The sequence below is a fragment of the Aptenodytes patagonicus genome, chromosome 20, assembly GCF_965638725.1.
Source record: "Aptenodytes patagonicus chromosome 20, bAptPat1.pri.cur, whole genome shotgun sequence".
Taxonomy (NCBI): Eukaryota; Metazoa; Chordata; class Aves; order Sphenisciformes; family Spheniscidae; genus Aptenodytes; species Aptenodytes patagonicus.
Window position 1 is genome coordinate 8,448,313 of NC_134968.1, and position 22,893 is coordinate 8,471,205.

A 22,893-nucleotide genomic window follows, 5' to 3' on the forward strand; every position below is an offset into this window, starting at 1 on the left:
CTGTGTTTCAGTTTGTGCCTATTGCCTCTTGACCTGTCACTTCATAAATGATCTGGATGACGCGCTTGAAAGCATTGTCCTTCATGGCCTGGTTGCAGAGCTATGGGATCATGGGGATGCTCTGCAGCAGCTTACAGGAGTACTGTAGCAGATGGAGCCAGGCTGTTGAGGAAAGAGAGAGGGCAGATCAGCATGGGTCACATTGTGGTGGGTGGCTACTACAGCTCACCTGATCAGGAGGAAGAAGTGGACAAGGTGTGGTGGGTTGACCTTGGCTGGCCACCAGGTGCCCTCCAAGCCACTCTACCAGTCCCCCTCCTCAACTGGACAGGGGGAAAAAATGCAATGAAAGGCCTGTGGGTCGAGGTAAGGACAGGGAGATGACCCAGCAATTACCGTCACAGGCAAAACAGACTTGACTTGGGGAAATTAATTAAATTTATTATCAATCTGTCCTGGTTTCGGCAGGGATAGAGTTAATTTCCTTCCTAGTAGCTGGTACAGTGTTTTGGATTTAGGATGAGAACAAAGCTGATAACGCACCGATGTTTTAGTTGTTGCTAGGTAATGCTCACACTAGCCAAGGACTTTTTAGTTTTCCATGCTCTACTGACTGAGAAGGCTGGAGGTGCACAAGAAGCTGGGAGGGGGCACAGCCAAACTGGCCAAAGGGACATTCCATACCATGTGACGTCATGCTCAGTACATAAACTGGGGAAAGCTGGCCGGGGGGGCCGCTGCTCGGGGACTGGCTGGGCATCGGTCGGCGGGTGGTGAGCAATTGTACTGTGTATGATTATTATTATTATCATATTATTATTATATTCATTTTATTTCAATTATTAAACTGTTTTTATCTCAACCCACGAGTTTTTCTCACTTGTGCTCTTCCAATTCTCTCCCCCATCCCACCGGGTGGGGGGGAGTGAGCGAGCGGCTGCGTGGTGCTTAGTTGCCGACTGAGATTAAACCACGACAGTCCTTTTTTGGTGCCCAACGTGGGGCTCGAAGGGTTTGAGATAATAATAGATTAACCGGAGTGTATTAAGGAACTTATATCTGTTAATAGTTGTGGGTCACAATGTTGGTTTCTCTGTTCTTGATACTGATTTGTATAATCTGCATCGTGCTCTTTTTCCTGCTGTACATGTTAAAGATTGGTGTTGGTTTTTGCAGTTTGCTGTGGTGTGCAGTGAATAGTGATGTCTCGCTTGTGAGGTTTGTTTTTAGAACATTGACCTTGACGTTAGTGTGGTATGTAAATTTCACAATGAAGCCGTTACTGTACCACGGATACCATTTCGTGGAGACAACTAGCAATTGCAGTGACTTTTCTGAGAGGTTTTTTTACGGAGGAAATACAGAATGGCAGTGTCACTACCTTCTTCTATGATGTTTCCTCCTTCATTACAGTAACTTTTCAGTATTTTGAACATCCTTGGGTAGTTAAGATACTTCTATTAATACTTCTTGGGAATACTGTTTCGGTTTTGTCTAAAGTTGGTAAGCAATTTAAGAATATCATCCAGAGATCTGCCCCAAGGCTGAATAATTATGAGTGGCAGGGTGTGTGGGACAAGATGGGCAAGTACTTGGGCCAATGGGCACCCCCAGTGTTTTGGAACCTCACCCCTGAGCAAGTGCAGAATCCTGAAAAGTTAGTAGAATATTTGGAAAAAGTATGCTGTCACCCTGGCAACTCCAGAGAGATGCAGATCATTGCAACGTGCTGGGGCCTGGCCCATGCCTACCAAGTCCTGTTCAACACCATTCAGTGCCCTCAAAGGGAAGAGAAGGTCTCTGGCTCTGACAGTAAAATGACACGCACTGCGGCCACTCAGACCCGGGCAACACGCCCTGCGGCCACTCCGACCCCAGCGACACGCCGTGCAGCCACTCAGACCCCGGCGACAGGCCCTGCAGCCACTCCGACCCCAGCAATATGCACTGCAGCTACTCAGATGCCAGCAACAGGCCCTGCGGCCACTCAGACCCAGGCAACACGCACTGCGGCCACTCCAACCCTGGCGACAGGCCCTGGGGCCACTCAGACCCCGGTGACAGGCACTGCGGCCACTCCAACCCCGGCGACAGGCCCTGCGGCCACTCCGACCCCGGCGACATGCCCTGTGGCTGAACCAAAGAACCAGCCTGTGCCGGTATCAGTTGCCCCTGTACACAAGAAGAAATCTTGGAAGCGAAAGTCAGCTCGTTTAGTAAGGGAGGAAGAAGCTTCTTCTAAAAGGGAACCGGAGGAAGAACTGTACGAATACCCTGGAGAAGGGCCATCACGAGAACAGCAGGAGGAGAGCCGGCCGCTGATTGGGGAGGAAGAAGAGGAAGAACTCATAAACGAGGCAGTGACCACCTGATCTCTATCCCTGAGTGAGCTGCGAGATATACGAAAAGATTTCAGCCGTCGTCCAGGTGAGCATATTGTCACCTGGCTGCTCCAATGCTGGGATAATGGGGCCAGTAGCCTGGAATTAGAGGGTAGGGAAGCCAAGCAGCTGGGATCCCTTTCTAGGAAAGGGGGCATTGACAAAGCAGTTGGAAAAGGGACACGAGTCCTCAGCCTTTGGAGGCGACTCTTGTCAAGCGTGAAGGAAAGGTATCCCTTTAAGGAAGATGTCATATGTCGCCCAAGCAAGTGGGCCACTGTGGAGAAGGGTATCCAGTTTCTGAGAGAATTAGCTGTGCTGGAGGTGATTTATGATGACCTGAACAATGAACAACTATCCAAAGATCCAGACGAAGTCAAGTGCACACGACCCATGTGGCGGAAGTTTATAAGGAGCTCACCATCGTCATACGCCAATTCATTGGCAGTGATAACCTGGAAAGATGGAGAGGAACAAACAGTGGATGAATTGGCTAGTCAACTCCGGCAATATGAGGAAAGTCTTTCTTCCTCCCTCGTCTCAGCTGTGGAGAAACTGTCTGAAAAACTGTCCCGGGAGGTCCAGCAACTCAGAGAGGATAGGTCCTACTCCTCACCTGTACGGACCAGTATCTCGGCTATTAGGAGTCAGCGTTCTTTTGCTCAAGAGAGAGAATATAAAGGGTACACACCACGGGGCACCCTATGGTTTTCTCTGCGTGACCACGGAGAGGACATGAGGAAGTGGGATGGGAAACCTACTGCAGCCCTAGGGGCACGGGTACGTGAATTGCAAGGGAAAACAATCACAGAAAGAGGTTCTTCCAGGAAAATTGCTGCTCCAGTTTCCAGCGGGCAGTTCCCCAGAGAGAGTAGAAGGGCTGATCTTACTCCTGATGTTACTGAAGAAACTTCTGACTCGTACGTACAAGAAATGAGAAATGAGTACTGTGATGAGGATTAGAGGGGCCCTGCCTCCAGCCAGGGGGAGGAAAGGGACAACCGGGTTTACTGGACTGTGTGGATTCGGTGGCCTGGCACATCAGACTCACAGAAGTATAAGGCTCTAGTAGACACCGGTGCACAGTGTACCCTAATGCCATCAAGCTATAGAGGGGCAGAACCCCTCTGTATTTCTGGGGTGACGGGGGGATCCCAACAGCTAACTGTATTGGAAGCCGAAGTGAGTCTAACTGGGAACGAGTGGCAGAAGCACCCCATTGTGACCGGCCCAGATGCTCCGTGCATCCTTGGCATAGACTACCTCAGGAGAGGGTATTTCAAAGACCTAAAAGGGTACCGGTGGGCTTTTGGTATAGCTGCCTTGGAGACGGAGGAAATTAAACAGCTGTCCACCTTGCCTGGTCTCTTGGAGGACCCCTCTGTTGTGGGGTTGCTGAAGGTCGAAGACCAACAAGTGCCAATCGCTACCACCACGGTGCACCGGCGGCAATATCGCACCAACCGAGACTCCTTGATTCCCATTCATGAGCTGATTCGTCGACTGGAGAGCCAAGGAGTGATCAGCAAGACTCGTTCACCCTTTAACAGTCCCATATGGCCAGTGCGGAAGTCTAATGGAGAGTGGAGACTGACAGTAGACTATCGTGGCCTAAATGAAGTCACGCCACCGCTGAGTGCTGCTGTGCCAGACATGCTAGAACTTCAATACGAATTGGAATCAAAGGCAGCCAAGTGGTATGCCACAGTTGATATTGCTAATGCGTTTTTCTCAATCCCTTTGGCAGCGGAGTGCAGGCCACAATTTGCTTTCACTTGGAGGGGTGTCCAGTACACCTGGAACCGACTGCCCCAGGGGTGGAAGCACAGCCCCACCATTTGCCATGGACTGATCCAGACTGCACTAGAACAGGGTGGAGCTCCAGAACACCTGCAGTACATTGATGATATCATCGTGTGGGGCAACACAGCAGGAGAAGTTTTTGAAAAAGGGAAGGAAATAGTCCAAATCCTGCTGAAGGCTGGTTTTGCCATAAAACAAAGTAAGGTCAAGGGACCTGCACAGGAGATCCAGTTTTGAGGAATAAAATGGCAGGATGGACGTTGTCAGATCCCAATGGATGTGATCAACAAAATAACAGCCATGTCTCCACCAACTAGCAAAAAGGAAACACAAGCTTTCTCAGGCGTCGTGGGTTTTTGGAGAATGCATATTCCAAATTACAGTCTGATTGTAAACCCTCTCTATCAAGTGACCCGAAAGAAGAACGATTTCAAATGGGGCCCTGAGCAACGACAAGCTTTTGAACAAATTAAATGGGAGATAGTTCATGCAGTAGCCTTGGGGCCAAGGCAAGATGTAAAAAATGTGCTCTACACCGCAGCCGGGGAGAATGGCCCTACCTGGAGCCTCTGGCAGAAAGCACCAGAGGAGACTCGAGGTCGACCCCTGGGGTTTTGGAGTCGGGGATACAGAGGATCCGAGGCCCGCTATACTCCAACAGAAAAGGAGATATTGGCACCATATGAAGGGGTTCGAGCTGCTTCAGAAGTGATCGGCACTGAAGCACAGCTCCTCCTGGCACCCCGACTGCCGGTGCTAGGCTGGATGTTCAGAGGGAGGGTCCCCTGTACACATCATGCAACTGATGCTACGTGGAGTAAGTGGGTCGCACTGATCACACAACGGGCTCGAATAGGAAACCCCAGTCGCCCAGGAATCCTGGAAGTGATCATGGATTGGCCAGGGGGCAAAGTTTTTGGAATATTGCCAGAGGAGGAGGAGGTGACGCCTGCTGAGGAGGCCCCAATGTATAATGAACTACCAGAAAATGAGAAGCAATATGCCCTGTTCACTGATGGGTCCTGTCGTCTTGTGGGAAAACATCGGAGGTGGAAAGCTGCTGTATGGAGTCCTATGCGACAAGTTGTAGAAACTGCTGAAGGAGAAGGTGAATCGAGCCAATTTGCAGAAGTAAAGGCCATCCAGCTGGCTTTAGACATTGCTGACCGAGAAAAGTGGCCAGTGCTCTCTCTCTATACTGACTCATGGATGGTGGCAAAGGCCCTGTGGGGGTGGTTGCAGCAATGGAAGCAGAGCAACTGGCAGCACAGAGGCAAACCCATCTGGGCTGCCGCATTGTGGCAAGATATTGCTGCCCGGGTGGAGAACCTGGTTGTAAAAGTCCGTCACGTAGATGCTCACGTACCCAAGAGTCGGGCCACTGAAGAACATCAAAACAACCAGCAGGTGGATCAGGCTGCTAAGATTGAAGTGGCTCAGGTGGATCTGGACTGGCAACATAAGGGTGAATTATTTATAGCTCGGTGGGCCCATGACACCTCAGGTCACCAAGGAAGAGATGCAACATACAGATGGGCTCGTGATCGAGGGGTGGACTTGACCATGGACACTATTGCGCAGGTTATCCATGAATGCGAAACATGCACTGCGATCAAGCAAGGCAAACGGTTAAAGCCCCTCTAGTATGGAGGACGATGGTTGAAATATAAATATGGGGAGGCCTGGCAGATCGATTATATCACACTCCCATAAACCCGCCAAGGCAAGCGCCACGTGCTTACAATGGTGGAGGCAACCACCGGATGGCTGGAAACCTATCCCATGCCCCATGCCACTGCCCGGAACACTATCCCGGGCCTTGAAAAGCAAGTCCTATGGCGACATGGCACCCCAGAAAGAATTGAGTCAGACAATGGGACTCATTTCCGAAACAACCTCATAGACACCTGGACCAAAGAGCACGGCATTGAGTGGGTGTATCACATCCCCTGTCAGGCACCAGCCTCTGGGAAAATTGAACGATACAGTGGACTGTTAAAGACTACACTGAGAGCAATGGGTGGTGGGACGTTCAAACATTGGGATACGCATTTAGCAAAGGCACCTGGTTAGTCAACACTCGGGGAGGGTCCTGCGAGGGGACGCTGCGGGCCGACAGCGCGTCCGCAGGGCTCGGCAGGGCGGCAAGCCGGGAGAGCGCCGGAGCCGCGCTGGGAGGCAAGGGACAGGAGCCTTCGTCTGCCGGGGCGCCGCGCTCCTCCTCTGCCGACGCCCCTGCCCCGCGCCCCTCCCCGCGCCCCCCTTTCTCCTCCGCCGAAGGGGCCGCGGCACCGGGGGGCCGGGCCGGGTCTGTTGGGGGCGGGCAGAGGCGTCGGCGCTGCCCCGGCGAGGGGCCGAGCCGGCGGGGCGGGCGGGAGCGGGCCCGAGCGCGGCTCCGCTCGGCTCCTCTCCGGCTCCCGGCGGGCCCTTCGGCCCCGGCCGTCCCCGGCGCGGCAGGGCGTGATGGCGCCCGGGCTGGGGCCGTGGCTCCTGGCCTTGTCCTTGGCCGCGGGGCCGGCAGGTGAGAGCCGGGCGGGGAGGGCAGCGAGCCCGGGGCTGGGCCCGGGGCTGGGGCTGCCCGCGGGCGGCCCTGCCCGTCCCGGGGCGCCGGGGCCGCGGCTGCTCCCGCGCCGGGCGCGCTGTGGCCTGGCGCTCGCCTTGCTTAGCGGGGAGCGGGTGGGGTGGGCGGGCGAGGGAGAGGGAGTGGGAGTGGGAGTGGGAGAGGGAGAGGGAGAGGGTTGGGGAGAGGGAGGGGGGGAGAGAGGGAGTGGGAGAGGGAGGGAGGGAGGGAGTGAGGGAGGGGGAGGCTTTCGGGCAGCGGGTCGGGGCCGGAGTGTCGGGAGCGGGCGCGGCTCAGCCCCGAGGCGGGCAGGCGGGGCATTGCCCCGGCGCGGGGGTTTGCCGGGAGAGAGGCGGGTGTCGGCTGTCGCTGTGCCGGGGCGGGGGGCGCCGGGGCGTCGGGTGAACGTCCTGATCGGGCCGTGGGCGCGCCCTGCCCGGCTGCCTGCGCTGTCCGTCCGCAGGGGTGTGGGCGCAGCTGAGGCTGGTGGAGGCCGGCGGAGGGCTGCGAGCGCCCGGGGACTCCGTGCTCCTCTCCTGCCGCGGGTCCGGCTTCAGCTTCGGGGACTATAATCTTCGGTGGTACCGTCAGGCACCCAATGGAAGACCCGAGTGGGTGTCTTTCATTAGCTACCGGGGTACAAAGAAGTACGGGCAGTCAGTGCAGGGTCGAGCCACGGTGTCCCGGGACAATTCCCGGTCCGAGTCATCTCTGTCCCTGCGTGCCCTGCGCCCCCGGGACTCTGCCCGCTACTTCTGCGCTGTTCACACGGGGACAGGAAACCCAGCTGAGCTTTAACAGAAATCTGCTGAGGCCTGGCACAGGGTGCACAATCTGCAGGGGAGTTCTGGGGCAGCTCAGGACTCTTCCCAATGAGAGAGGGGCCACCACTGTGCACCGCACGTTGTCCTGGCCTTTCTGCAAGAGCTCCTTTCCCGGCATTGCCAATTTCCATCTCCCAAGTCCCAAATGCAGTGCTTTATTGTGTGGAGGTGGTTCAATGTCTTTCTGTCACCCAACCAGCCTGGCCACTCTGCCTGCCTGGAGCCCCTCTCTGCCTTCCCTTGGTCCCCTTCTTCCCTGGGGCACCAAAAAAATCTTGAGCTTCAGTGACAACAATGTCTGCTCCCATGAACCCCCTCATGGGCCTTTTCCTGGCACCATCAGAGCAAAGCAGTGGGGGAACAGCCCTGCTTTTGTTTCAGGTGCATTTCAGGGTGCTGAGATCCAAGCAACGAGATCTGCAGTGTGGTGGTGAGCAGGGAATACCGGGTCCTTATGATGTACTTACAGCTCCAATGCCTCCTATATTTACGTGGCCTGGTATCGGCAGCGTCCCGGTGGACCCCTGCAGCACTTGCTGCAGAGCAAGGGCCGGGGAGGCTCTTACAGCCACACAGCCCCTTTTGCCCGCAAGAGGTTTTCCTGCCAGGCTGACAAGATCTCTGGGACCCTGATCACTGGGCTGGACCTGGGGGACAGCGCGCTCTATTACTGCACCCTGCTGGGACCACAGTGAGAGACACACAGGGGGTGCCTCAACAACATCAGTTTCCTCCTCTCCTGCTCTATCCTGCATGTTCATGGGGGTCACAGCCCATCTCAGGGGCAGGTCAGCGAGTGGACTGTGCCTGGGGTCAGAGAGTGGGGGGTCTCATTGTGGCTGGGTGCTGTCAGTGGTCCAGATGTCACCGAACATTGGGAATGAAACTCCTTAACACTGGGTGTATTAAAGAGCAGGCATTACTTTGTTCGGCCAGGTGCATGGGGGATCTCTCCTCCTACCATGCACACCGTATGTTACATCAACCGTCCGTTATATGGCTCTTCGATATACATATTCATTATAATTTCTTGGAATAATCATACATATTCATTATATTTCTAAGAACTAATTATAATATCTGCATAGTCTTTCACGCATGTGTTTTGAGTCCTTAGGAGCATCTACAGGTGTCTGTAGATGTACATTTACAGGGTAAACTGTCCCCCCATCTCAAAGCCTTTTTTACAGGAGATGTGCTCCAGTCCCTTCGTCATCTTTACAGCCCTTCGCCGGATTCTCCCAAATACGTCAGTTTCAGCAGGTGCCCTTTCTCAGGTGCAGACAGAGGCCTCTGGGCCCACGGTAGGGAAGGTCTCAGAGTCTCTCACACTTACCTGCCACATCTCTGGTGTACCCATCACCGACAGACCCATCAACAACAGCAGGTACACTTGGGTCTGGATCGGTGAGACTCCTGGCAGAGAGCTGCAGCATATAGTGCTGCAGTATCCTTTCACGGGACTCCAGCACATTGCTTCATCCTTCCAGACCCGACTGACCAGCTCTGCAGACCTCTCCAGGAACCAGCTGTCACTGGAAGTGCTCTCGCCATCAGCTGCAGACACGGCCACCTATTTCTGCAGCACCAGCGAGCTGGAAAAGGGCACAGTGCTTGAAACAGAGGCAGGGCCAGGGCAGAACTGGAAGGAGGGGGTTTGAATCCAGCCAGGTCTTTTGGGGTTGCCTGCAAGAAGGCTTCTCAGGAAGAGTCTGGGCTGGCTTTCCCGGAAAGGGGCACACAGGCGCTGCAGCAGCAGCAGCAGCAGCAGCGTCTCCCACAAGCACACACAAAACCATGAACATGTTGTTAACCTTCTTCCATATTCCCAAGTCTCTCTGACAGGCAGAAAGCAACAGAGAAAGAGGTTTGTTTAGGAAGCAGCTCAACGAGCCTTGGAGAACTCAAATTTGAACATGGAAATCCAGGGCTGAATTGTCTTTTGAAACCTCATGTTGTTGAGGGAGCCCCAGAGTAGTGCGAGAGCAGGAGCTGAGCTGCAGAGCCTCTTTTTCCCCTGGACATGATGAATAGTCACTTTGTTGTGTTGTTAGCGTTGGCTCTATGTGCATATATGCCCATGTGTGTACGCTGATGGCCAGCATGGCTCACAGGATCCCTCCTGCCTTCTCCAGGCCTCTGCAGCTGTCCATGACCAGCTGCAGGCCTGCAAGCCCCTCCAGCTGGACCACAGCCTGGGGTGCAGGAGCTGGAGGGGAGTGTCGGCAGGCCTTGGGAGAGTCCAGCCGTCACCACACACCACGGGCTGATCCCAGCAGTGCTGCAGGCAGGTCCTTTTGCCCAGCCCTCCTCCCCTCCTTAGCAGGCCCATGGACAGGCTTCACCTCTAATGGGGGTGTTTCCTGTAACGTTTCCCGTTTCCACACAACCCCCCACAGGCTGCTGTGCTGGCTGCAGTGAAGCCCTGTGTGGACAGCCCCGCTCTGTTTTCAGTCCCGTTTCAGGGCTTTCTCTGCTTCTCCCACTCCTACCCCTCTGCCTTTTCATGGACACAAGTGTCACAGGCCAGTGCCGTACCAAGGGCACAGCACATCAGCAAGGGCAAAGGCAAGGAGAAGGACACAGGGACAGTGCTCTTTGAGAGGTCCCTGTGTTTCCTGGGGCGGTGCAGGGCTGTGCTAGGGGCAAAAATGGGGGTCTCGCCACTCCCAGCTTGGCAGAGACAAAGGGAAACTGTCCCCCATGCAAGATCGACCCTCCTCCCATGGGGAGGTGAGAAAAAGCTCACAGTCTTCTGGGGGATGGAGGGAGGGAAATGGGGTTTCTCCTTTCCCATGAGCCCTGGATTCTGGTGCTAGGGCTATTCCCCGGCCACACTTGGCAATATCTTGTTTCATAGCGGCCAGTTGCATGCTTTGACGTAAGGAGGCTGCCTACTATTATTTAGCTCTAGCACGTGCCATGCCAGCCCAGCATCCCGTGGTCTACACACCGGGCAGTGCTGCTAAGACAGCTGTTTGCACTCTGACAGCTGCAGGTGCCAATGTGTGGATTTGCTGTGCCGCCAGCGGACCGACCAGTTGTGAGCTTTCAGAGTTTGACTGTCCAGAGGATGTAGGGTTCCCTCTCCCAATCCTAGCACACCAGAACTCTCACTTCATGCAATGGTCCACATACTGTGAGTGAACTGCTACGAGGAATTATGGACACTTATGGGCAACACAATCCCAGGAGAGCTGATACTCGTTTCCTTTTCAGGACTTTCCCATGTGAACAGAGCAGCCATAGCACGATCAGGCACTGCAGATGGCGTACGAATGTTCTCACTCTGGGAACTGTGGACTCTCCCACAAGATGTTGTACATTGTATTGTACCCCACAATACAGTGCCTAATTGTATCAAAATTTAACCAGGGTCTAGAAAAACTTGTTCGTACTGTATGCCGTCAGTCAGGTATGTCTGTCCTGAGCTATGACACAGAAGCGTCTCATCCTTCTTCCATGGCCAGTTTCAAGCTATGCTTATAGAGTGAGCGAGAGGTGAAACAGCAGCAACAGTTTTATTCGCCAGCTGATGCAGCAACACAACAGTTACCCAGCACCTGGAGCTGTAGTAACAATAAGAACATGCCTTGGGGCTGACACCGCGTGGGTGGCAACTCCAGGCTCTTCCACTATGATTTGGCAGCTCAGTTCATCCTGTGACAGGGAAATGTGCCGCACAGTGCATTGCAGATTGTCCTGAGCTATGGGCAGCCCAATACATGCCTGCGCCCACTCAGGTCAACTCATTACGTGGATCACCAACTCGTCCCTGGAAAAGTCTTCAAAGTCTTCTGGTTAGGACCACCTACCTCCTCCTTAGGCACCCAAATGGCTTGGGCTTTGGCAACAATGTTTCCTGCTTCCATCATTTCCACTTGACCTGTTGCCATCAGCTGGTTGGAGTGAAGTGATGGGTGAACATCCCTGCTGGGTTTCAGGCATGTTTAAGGGTGACAAGATCCAGCCGAGGAGGTCTGCCATACAGGGATGAGTAGGGCATGTACCGAACCTGTGATATGCTTTCAGGTCCATCCTCTGCTGTATTCCTGTGGCCTGGCACTGGCAGCATCCCACCGGGCCCATGCAGCACATGTTTCCGAGGAAAGGCCGGGAGCCTCCTGCAGCCACACAGGCCCTGTCACCCACAAGACATTTTCCCACAGGGCCAACCAGAACTGCAGTACACGGGGTATCAGCACACTGGAGCTGAAATACACCTTCTAGTGTCCTGGCAGGACTGACAGGAAAAGACACCCAAGGGTGCCCTGGCAATGCCAACTACTTTATCTTTGCCACACCTTGGCTTTTGGGTTCAGGGTTGTCTCAAGCCAGACCTGTGCCAAAGGTGTGATGGGGCTGTTTCCGGGCCATAGAGTAGGGCAATGTTGGGCCAGGCTGGGGTGACAGCGGCACAGACAGGGTGAATGTAGGGAACGCCATGGGAAGGTGAGATGAAGCTCTTCTGGCTATGTGGACTCTTGTGTCCGTGGGGTTATTTCCCATCCTGGATAAGCAGGATGGGGAGACCCGGCTCCTGAGGACCTGCGCATGTCCCTGCAGCCCCAGTACTCCCTACAAGCATCTCTCACTGCCCACCTCTGCTCTTTCCTCAGCGTGGAATGGACAGTGGATGCTGCCCAGTGGCACTGGTCCCCAGCAGGACAGCCCTGCAGCCCTGCAGGAAACAAGGGCAAAAACAGTCTGCAAGAGATGGAGGGAATACCTGGCGTTGGGGGTTGTAGGGACAGGGAGCTCTGCGGTGCGAAAGTAGGGGAAGGTGGTGCGAGAGGAGTCATTTCCGCACTTTGTCCCTGGTCCCTGCGGGCAGGTGATGGGAGCTGCTTGCTTCCCTTTACCCAGCTATGCCCAGGCCAGTTGTGGCTGGGCAGTGCCACAGGTCCAGCGATGTGGGAAGCCAGAGCAGAGTGTGTCTGTGGGCAGAGAGGAGCTGGGGAGAGGTGAGCAGGAGCCACTCTGGCCATGTGGGATCAGGTGTGCATGGGGTCATTGCCCATCCCAGCTACGTGGACAGGGGCAGTGGAGGAGCTGGAGGGTTCCACGCAGGACAACTTAGGATGCCCATGCAGCCCCATTTTCACAGAATGGTTGAGGTTGGAAGGGACCTCTGGAGGTCACCTGGTCCAACCCCGCCCTGCTCAACCAGGGCCACCTAGAGCCAGTTGCCTCGGAGGGTGTCCAGATGGCTTTTGAATATCTCCAAGCGTGGAGACTCCATAATGTCTCTGGGCAACCTGTGCCAGTGCTTGGTCACCCTCACAGTGAAAAACTGTTTTCTCATGGTAGATGGAGCCTCCTGTGTTTCAGTTTGTTGCCATTGCCTCTTGCACTGTCACTGGGCACCAATGAAAAGAGCCTGGCCCCATCTTCTTGGCACCCTCTCTTCATCTATTTCTGTATGTTGATGAGATTCCCCCCCACCGAGCCTTGTTTTCGCAGCTCTCTCAGCCTTTCCTAATAGGAGAGATGCTCTAAACCCTTAGTCATCTTCGTGGCCCTTTGCTGGATTCTCTCCAGTTTGTTCATGTCTCTCTTGTAGTGGGGAGCCCAGGACTGGACTCAGTACTCCAGGTGTGACCTCAGCAGTGCTGAAGAGGTGGGAAGGATCACCTACCTCAGACTGCTTGCAAGACTCCTCCTGGTGCCGCCCAGGATGCCGTCAGCTGCCTCTGCCACTCTAGTGAATTAACCTTGGGTGGCTGCCAAATGCCCATCAAGCCGCTCTCTCTCTCTCCCCTTCCTCAGTGGGACGGGGGAGAAAATAAGATGCAAAAGCTCCTGTGTCAAAATAAAGACAGGTAGATTGCTTACCAATCACAGGCAAAGAAGAACAGGGGGGAATTAATGTATTGCCAATTAAAAATAAAGTAGGATAATGAGAAGTGACAACAAAATTAACAACACCCCCACACACACCCCGGGCCCCCTCTTCTTCCCAGGCTCAACTTTACTCCTTCGTTCCTGAGACTTCTACCTGCTCCCTGCCCCAAGCAGTGCAGGGAGATGAGGAAGAGGGATTGCAGTCAGTTCATAACACTTTGACTCTTCCACTCCTTCCTCCTCACACTTTTCCCCTGCTCCAGTGTGGCTCGTCTCGGGGCACGGTCCTTCAGGAAAAGACTGCTACAGTGTGGGTGCAACGGTTCCTGCAGGAAAACTTGCTGCTGTCTAGGCTTCTCTCCATGGGCCACAGATGCTGCCAGGAGCCTGCTCCAGCAGGGGATCTCCATGGGCTGCAGGTTCCTTCAGGTCACCTCCACCTGCTGCAACACTGGGTCCTCCATGGGCTGCAGCGTGGATATCTCCTACAGCATGGTTGCCTATGGGCTGCACAGGCCCAGCCTGCTTCACCACAGTCTTCTGCATGCACTACTGGCAACTGGTTGCTGCCTCCAGGCTCTTTTGTTGTGATTAGCTGGCTGAGTTCATCCTGCAACGAGGGATGTGTGCGGCCTAGCACAGGCGTGAAGGTCAGGTGATATGGGTAGTACAGTACAGCACAAAAAATGCCTACGCCGACTCCAGAGCACTTGTGATGTGCATCCCTGCATCTCTGATGGGCAAGACTCCTCCTGTAAGCACCACTACACTCTACCCCTTGACCCACATACCGTTGACCTTTTTTCACCTATATTGTAATTTGCGGGTTGCATGCAGAAGCTACCAGCCCTGTGAGTGAGAAAGGGAGAACCTCTACGAATCATTTCCCAACTGAATTCCTTCCCCTCCACTGCCTCCAGGAGCCCTGCCTTCAGCAACGAGCTGTGGCCAGCAGTAGGCCTCTCAGGCTCCAGGAAGCAGCCAGTCAACCAGTCAAATGGGGATGCATGTTATTCTCATTCCTTCTGAAGCCAGGCTCTGGGTTTGTGTACAGTCGTACAACCTCATCACATGGGCGTGTACCTGTGTCTGCAACTTTACAGAAGAACCGTAAGATCTAACAGAAGACCATACACCATAAATACAGCAGGTGCCATAAATACAGCTGACATAAGCATGCTGAATAGCTCTCCCGAGTCCTCCGTGTGCTACTGTTTTACCTGCCCATATTCCTTTTGTATCACTTGCATATTTCTCCCTTGAGTTCCAGCTTTGAAACTTGTAGCCGAATAGGAAAGTGAGTTTTCCTCAACACTCCTGTAAAAAGCTGTTTCTGGAAGTCACCAGGGGAGTAGCAAAGTCCAAGTTTCAGTTTTCCCCTTTGCCCTGGCACATATCACCCAAAAAGTCGTGATTGTGCCTCTGAGCCTTTCACCAAATCACAAGATGGTTGACGCTGGAAGGCACCTCAGGAGGTCATCTGGTCGATCCCGCCTGTTCAATTCGGCACAGCTAGAGCCAGTTGCCCAGGACCATGCCCAGATAGCTTTTGAATATTTCCAAGCATGGAGACTCCAAAACCTCTCTGGGCAACCTGTGCCAGTGCTCGGTCACCCTCAGAGTAAGAAAATGTTTCCTGACTTTCAGAAGGATCCTCCCTCCCGTGTTTCAGTTTGAGTGCATTGCCTCTTGACCTGTCACTGGGCACAACTAAAAAGAGCCTGGCCCTGTCTTCTTTGTACCCTCTCTTCAGGTATTTCAATGCATTGATGAGATCCCCCCCCGAGCCTTCCTTTTTCCATGGTAAACCATACCAGCTCTCTCTCTCTCCAGTCCCATAATCAGCTACGTGGTGCTTCACTGGACTCTCTCCAGTATGTTCATGCCTCCCTTGTACTGGGGAGCCAGGAAGGGGAGCCAGTACTGCAGGGATGAGCTCTCCAGTGCTGAATAGGGAGGGAAGGATCACCTCCCTCAACCTGCTGGCAACACACCTCCTGCTGCAGCCCAAGATACCATTAGGTGCCTTTGACTCAAGGGCACATTCCTGGGTCATGCTCAAGTTGCTGTCCACCAGAACCTTCAGGTCCTTTATGGAGAATGTGCTTCCCATTTGAGTAGCCCCCAACCTTCCTTGGTGCCTTTAGTTGTTCCTTCTCAGGCAAAGGACTTTGTCCTTCCTCTTGCTGAACTGCATGAGGTTCCTGTCAGCCCATTTCTACAGCCTGTGGAGGTCCCTGGGGATGGCAGCACAACCCTCTGGTGTATCAGCCACTCCTCCCAGGTTGGTGTCATCTGCAAATTTGGCGAGGGTGCACGCTGTCCCATCGTCCAGATCATTAAGGAAGATGTCAAACAGGATTGGAGCCAGTATTGACCCCTAGGGCACACCGCTAGTTGCTGGCCTCCAACTAGGCTGCGTGCCACTGGGTGGCTGCCAGCCACCATCTGGTCCCAGGCATGCAGACTGGTTTTGATCCACCTCACTGTTTGATCATCCAGGCCAGACTTTATTAGCTTCTCTATGAGGATCTTACAGAAGACAGTCTCGAAAGCGTTCCTGAAGTCATAGTAGCCAATATCCACTGCTCTCCCCGTCTCCAAAGCCAGTCATTTCATCACACAAGCTGGTTATCCCGTTGGTCGTGCGTGAATTCCCCTAGGTGGATCGTGATGACATTCTTGTCCTTTGTCTGCCTGGAAATGGTTCCGAGGATGAGTTGCTCCATCACCTTCCCAGGGCAGCCTGGCAGTCAGAAAGTCTTTTCTGTACAGAGCAATTACTGTAATTATTAATACTAGTATAGTGGCAAGTGAAACGAATAATGGGCATGAGAACAGGTCTAGAATGGCGGGGGTGTTGGAGGTAAAACCACCAGACATGTCCCACCACGTGGCAACAGCCGCTCATTCAGCAGACTGAATACCTCGACTTTGTTGCGTTGTTCATCAGGTTCCAGCAAGGACAGTATCTCATGTTCCAAATTTGCAGTAAATGGAAGAAGATTGTTTAGGAAGCCTCCGGTTCCTAATATTGGGAGGAGGGTCCATTATTGCTGAATTAATTGGTGGCACTATCATATTTTTTATGGTTCTATTTATATTTAATGGCTGTTATTCTAGTTTGTTACTAGGAATGGTTCTATTCTTCTATTGTTATTACTATTCTCTTTATAAGTTATGGTTCTCTTGTGGTCACAGCAGGTCATCGTGTGCAATATGGGTGCAGTCTCCTTATCACTAGACTAAGAGTGGAAGACTGCAAGCGTTATTTTCCCATTTTGTGGGGTGTTACTTCATCCTGTCGGGCTTTTAAGGTACATGTCTGCTGATTGGCTCAGGATGTGCATGGGTCTTCTGTGGCACCATTTAGACAGCATTTAGCCACAGCCCATTCCTGACATCCTTGAACGTCTAGTGCAACGGTATAAGTAGATGTAGAGAGGTCTACCCGTGGAATAATTAATTTATGCGCCCAAAGCCTTCTTGCCAGTGTCACCCGCAGGACAACTGCTCACCTGTACTGGAGGCTTATCAGTCGTCCCTTGGGCTCCCAGTATTGCGGTTGTGTTGGCACAAAGACTTGGCTTAGCAGGGCATGGCCTACAGATGCGGGCATTTCCCAAATCATGGAGATACTGGGCCGTGATGGCTTTCTCAACTTGGCCGTGCTTGTTTCATAGCAGCCAGTTGCCTACTTTGACGTAAGGAGGCTGCGTACTATTGTTTAGGCCGCGTGCTGTGGCACATGCCGCTAAGGCAGCTGTTTGCAGTCTGACAACTGCGGGTGCCAGTCTGTGGGTTTACTGTGCCACCAGCTGACCAACCAGCTTTGAGAGGGCTTTCAGTTTGACTGTCCACGCGGTCTAGGGCTGCCCCTCCTAATCCTAGTGCTTCAGACAACTCACACGTCATGCAATGTTTCACATGCTCTGAGTGAACTGCGAGCTGTAATTCTTAACTCTTTGGCGTATATGAGGAATTAAGGGCACCTACACTGCAATTCCAAGAGAGCTGATATTCACTTCCGGTTCAGGACTTTCCCATGTGAACAGAGCAGCCACAGCATGATCAGGCATTGCAGATGGCGTACAAATGCTCTGACTCTGGGGACTGTGTGGACTCCCCCACATGCCTAATTTTACCAAAATTTAACCAGGATCTAGCAAAACGTATTCCTACTGTATGTCATCGTTCAGGTGCCTCTGTCCTGTGCAATGATACATAAGAGTCTCATCCTTCTTCCACATCCAGTTTCAAGCTATCCTTCTAGCCTGAGCGAGAGGTGAAGCAGTAACAACAGTTCGATTAGCTAGCTAAAGCAGCAGCATAACAACTGATCAGCACCCGGAGCTGTAGTATAGGATAAGAACATGCATTGGGGCTGACGCCACATGGGTGGCAACACCAGGCTCTTCCACTATGATTTGGCAGCTCAGTTCATCCTGCAACAGGGAAACGTGCAGCACAGCGCATTGCAGGTTGTCCTGAGCTATGGGCAGCTCAAAACAAGCCCGTGCCTACACAGGTCAGCCTACTACGGGGATCACCAACTTGTCCCTGGAAAAGAGTCTTCTGGTTAGGACTACTACGTGCACCCAAAGCACTCGGGGTTTAGTGCCAGTGTTTCCATCACTTCACCTGGCTTGTTGCAATGAGCAGCATTAGAGCGATGTGCTGGTTGAACAGCCCTGCTGGTTTTCAGGCACGTTTCAGGGTGACAAGATCCAACCGAGGAGATGTGTGGTGCAGGGACGAGCAGGTATGGAGTGACTCTGCGGTGCACTCCCAGGCCCATCTTCCGCTCTGGTCATGTGGCCTGGTGCTGACGGCGTGCCATCGGGCCCACACGGCCCATGCTCCCGAGGAAGGGCCGGGAGCCTCCTGAAGCCGGAAAGGTCGCAGCTGCGCCTGGCCGAGGCGCCGACGCCCTTCGGCAGGGCTCGGCAGGGCGGCAAGCCGGGAGAGCGCCGGAGCCGCGCTGGGAGGCAAGGGACAGGAGCCTTCGTCTGCCGGGGCGCCGCGCTCCTCCTCTGCCGACGCCCCTGCCCCGCGCCCCTCCCCGCGCCCCCCCTTCTCCTCCGCCGAAGGGGCCGCGGCACCGGGGGGCCGGGCCGGGTCTGTTGGGGGCGGGCAGAGGCGTCGGCGCTGCCCCGGCGAGGGGCCGAGCCGGCGGGGCGGGCGGGAGCGGGCCCGAGCGCGGCTCCGCTCGGCTCCTCTCCGGCTCCCGGCGGGCCCTTCGGCCCCGGCCGTCCCCGGCGCGGCAGGGCGTGATGGCGCCCGGGCTGGGGCCGTGGCTCCTGGCCTTGTCCTTGGCCGCGGGGCCGGCAGGTGAGAGCCGGGCGGGGAGGGCAGCGAGCCCGGGGCTGGGCCCGGGGCTGGGGCTGCCCGCGGGCGGCCCTGCCCGTCCCGGGGCGCCGGGGCCGCGGCTGCTCCCGCGCCGGGCGCGCTGTGGCCTGGCGCTCGCCTTGCTTAGCGGGGAGCGGGTTGCGTGGGCGGGAGAGGGAGAGGGTTGGGGAGAGGGAGAGGGAGTGGGAGAGAGAGAGGGGGAGGGAGGGAGTGAGGGAGGGGGAGGCTTTCGGGCAGCGGGTCGGGGCCGGAGTGTCGGGAGCGGGCGCGGCTCAGCCCCGAGGCGGGCAGGCGGGGCATTGCCCCGGCGCGGGGGTTTGCCGGGAGAGAGGCGGGTGTCGGCTGTCGCTGTGCCGGGGCGGGGGGCGCCGGGGCGTCGGGTGAACGTCCTGATCGGGCCGTGGGCGCGCCCTGCCCGGCTGCCTGCGCTGTCCGTCCGCAGGGGTGTGGGCGCAGCTGAGGCTGGTGGAGGCCGGCGGAGGGCTGCGAGCGCCCGGGGACTCCGTGCTCCTCTCCTGCCGCGGGTCCGGCTTCACCTTTGGGAACGCTGCAGTTTCATGGTACCGTCAGGCACCCGGTGGCAGACTGGAGTGGGTGTGTGCCATTAGCTCTGATTCCTCAGTCATTGAATTCGGGCAGTCAGTGCAGGGTCGAGCCACGGTGTCCCGGGACAATTCCCGGTCCGAGTCATCTCTGTCCCTGCGTGCCCTGCGCCCCCGGGACTCTGCCCGCTACTTCTGCGCTGTTCACACGGGGACAGGAAACCCAGCTGAGCTTTAACACAAACCTCCTGCCAGGGTCCCGGCTCTGGGCCTCGGAGCTGGAAGGCAGGGGCGTTGGTACATTTGTCCAGGGCTGCTCTCAGAGAGTTGTGTAGTTACAGCATATGGTTTGATTCTCACAGGGACATTGCTACCTTTTTCTGTCCCCAAATGAGCTCTAACCTTTCTGCTTGCCTTCTTCCCATGTCTCGCACCAATCTTCACTCCTCTCATACTCCAGAACAGCTTCCCCTTTGGGAACAAGTTTTGCTGTTTCCATCGTTTCCCGGTAGGGCAGGTACCCAGTCATGGCCCAAGTGGTGAGGTGTGTGAATAGCCCTGCTCTGGTTTTGAGCATGGCTCAGGTCGACTCAGTCGAGCCCATCAGTTTTGCTGCCTGAGGAGTGAGCAGAGGCAATTTGGGAGCTCACTGGGAGAATGGGGAATTCTGTGCTTCTCTCCCAGATCTGAGACTGTAACGGGAGCAAGAGCTTGTGAGCATGTGTGTTTGCAGCTGCTGGATCCTGGAGATCACAAGCAGAAGCCCAGGGAGGCGGTGGAGTAGTTGAAGCGATTGCTTGAGCTGTTCCTGCCTGTTCATCCTGTCTCCCGGGGTTGCAGGTGCCCTTTCTCAGGTGCAGACAGAGGCCTCTGGGCCCACAGTAGGGAAGGTCTCAGAGTCTCTCACGCTTACCTGCCACATCTCTGGTGTACCCATCACCGACAGCGGCTACGCTTGGGAACTAGATTGGTCAGACTCCTGGCAGAGAGCTGCAGCATATAGTGCTGCAGTATCCTTTCACGGGACTCCAGCACATTGCTTCATCCTTCCAGACCCGAGTGACCAGCTCTGCAGACCTCTCCAGGAACCAGCTGTCACTGGAAGTGCTCTCGCCATCAGCTGCAGACACGGCCACCTATTTCTGCAGCACCAGCGAGCTGGAAAAGGGCACAGTGCTTGAAACAGAGGCAGGGCCAGGGCAGAACTGGAAGGAGGGGGTTTGAATCCAGCCAGGTCTTTTGGGGTTGCCTGCAAGAAGGCTTCTCAGGAAGAGTCTGGGCTGGCTTTCCCAGAAAGGGGCACAGAGGCGCTGCAGCAGCAGCAGCAGCAGCAGCAGCAGCATCTCCCACAAGCACACACAAAACCATGAACATGTTGTTAACCTTCTTCCATATTCCCAAGTCTCTCTGACAGGCAGAAAGCAACAGAGAAAGAGGTTTGTTTAGGAAACAGCTCAAGAAGCCTTGGAGGACTGAAATTTGGACATGGAAATCCAGAGCTGAAGTGTCTTTTGAAACCTCATGTTGTTGAGGGAGCCCCAGAGTAGTGCGAGAGCAGGAGCTGAGCTGCAGAGCCTCTTTTTCCCCTGGACATGATGAATAGTCTCTTTGTTGTGGTGTTAGTGTTGGCTCCGTGTGTATATGCTCATGTGTGTACACTGGGGGCCAGCACGGGTTTCTGTGAGGCCCCCGAGGAGGAGGATATGGAGGGTGCCCTGTGCCAGAACAACGCTCCAGCCCTGCATGGGTTTGGGGGCCATAGGGAACCTGGCATGTCCTACCATGCTGGAGTAGCTCCAAGTGTTCCAGTGCACCTTAGGCCAACTTTGGGGTCTATGATCTTCGGTGGTACCATCAGGCACCTGGTCACAGACCCGAGTGGGTATCCTTCATCAGCCTCTTGGGTGCTACAAAGAAGTATGGGGAAGCAGTGCAGGACTGAGCCACGGCATCCCGGGGCAGTTCCCTGTCTGAGTCATCTCTGTCCCTGTGTGCCCTGCGCCCCCGGTACTCTGCCCGCTACTTCTGCGCTGTTCACAGGGGGTCAGGAAATCCAGCTGAGCTTTAACACAAACCTCCTGCCAGCACTCCTCGCCTTCTCCAAGTGCGGCATTGCAAGAGAGAACAGAGGAGCTGCAGAACCATATTTGCTTTCTGTGGAGGGCAGAGCAGTGCTCACAGCACAGTCCTTCCCCACGTTGCACCTAGGGGCAGATGGGGACTCGGGGTCAAGGCCTTGCAGGCAACAGCAATATTAAGGGCAAACAGCGAGGTCAGCTGGAGTGCAGCAGGACAGGGTGTCCAGGCTCCCTGCTGAAGGGGAATCCCCACACTTCTGTGGATATATCTGTGTGTCCTTGGAGGGCCGCCGGCCCGGGTGAGGCTGGGCTGAGGGGACCTGGGGGACTCCATGTACCTGTCCTGCCGAGGATCCAGACTGATGGTCAATTACTGTACCATCTCGTGATACCGGCACACACACAAGTGCGCATTCAAATGGGTTACCTTCAAGAACGGTAATTCTTCCCACATCTTGTGCAATGCTACAGTGGACGGGTGAGGCAACACATCCTGGGACAGTTCCTGGGTGGTGGCATCTGTTGCCCTACGTGTCCCACATCCCCGGGACTCCACCATCAGCACTTCTTTGCTGTCCCCATGGGGACACAAACCTCGTGCCTGGGCCTGTCGCCCTCTCCATGCCCACTCCCACACCCCAGCAAACAGGCCAGCTGGACCCGGGCTGAGATACCCTCCAGCCATGAGAACCAGAGGGCAAGAGTGGTGCTTCAGAGCCTCTTGGGAGGCTTTGGTTGCTCTGCACATGGGAGCGCCAGGCAGGGCAGAGCTCTGCCTTCCATCCACATATTGTCACGTCTCTGGTGATCCCCAAGGTTGCGCTTGGGCATCCCTGGCTTTGCCCCAGCTATGGGTGGGAGCTGGTGGGAAGTGGGCTGGTGCCATCTCTCAGCTCCAGCTGGGGAAAGAATACAGTGCAGAGGCAAGATGGTCCTGGCCTTGGGTCTCCATTTGGCTGCATGCCTTGGAGTTGAGGCAGGCCTTGGTTAGCAGGAGGCTTCCTGGAAGCCCATGCTCTTTTCATGCCCGTGCCTACCTGACAAAGCCCTGCTGCACTACCCAGCCTGTGCGTTCCTTCCACACCTTCAGATGTCATGAGCTGCATGACATTGATGTCCTATGTCCTGTACAAGGGTCCTGGTGCAATACAGGAGCATCTGCAGAGGTGGGAGAGAAGGGAAGTCCTACAGTATGACCCCTTAGTGAATCAGCTCGTTTCCCATGGGGCGACTCACGGTTCTTTCCCAGTGAGCAGCAGCCTAACGCGAGGGGTCGGGTGAGGTGGAGAGCACCTGGAGGGAGCCCACAGGGCCCCTGCTGCCCTCCTCAGTCCACCGCGACTGTGTCTGTGTGTCCTTCCAGAGAGGCAGGCCCAGGTACAGCTTTTGGAGGCTGGAGGAGGGCTGAGAGCAGCCTGTGGCAACACACAGCTCTCCTGCCAAGCCTCTGGTTTCAGAGCAAGGACTATGACATCCTGTGTTACTGGCAGGCACCTGTGTCCATGATCGAGT

The 22,893-nt window shown here is 55.2% G+C and overlaps 1 protein-coding gene across 1 annotated transcript in view; it reads left to right on the plus strand.

Annotated features, from left to right (window-relative positions):
* Positions 1–22,893, plus strand: part of LOC143169279 (M1-specific T cell receptor alpha chain-like) — a 342,482-nt gene that overhangs the window by 74,290 nt on the left and 245,299 nt on the right. The window lies entirely within an intron of this gene.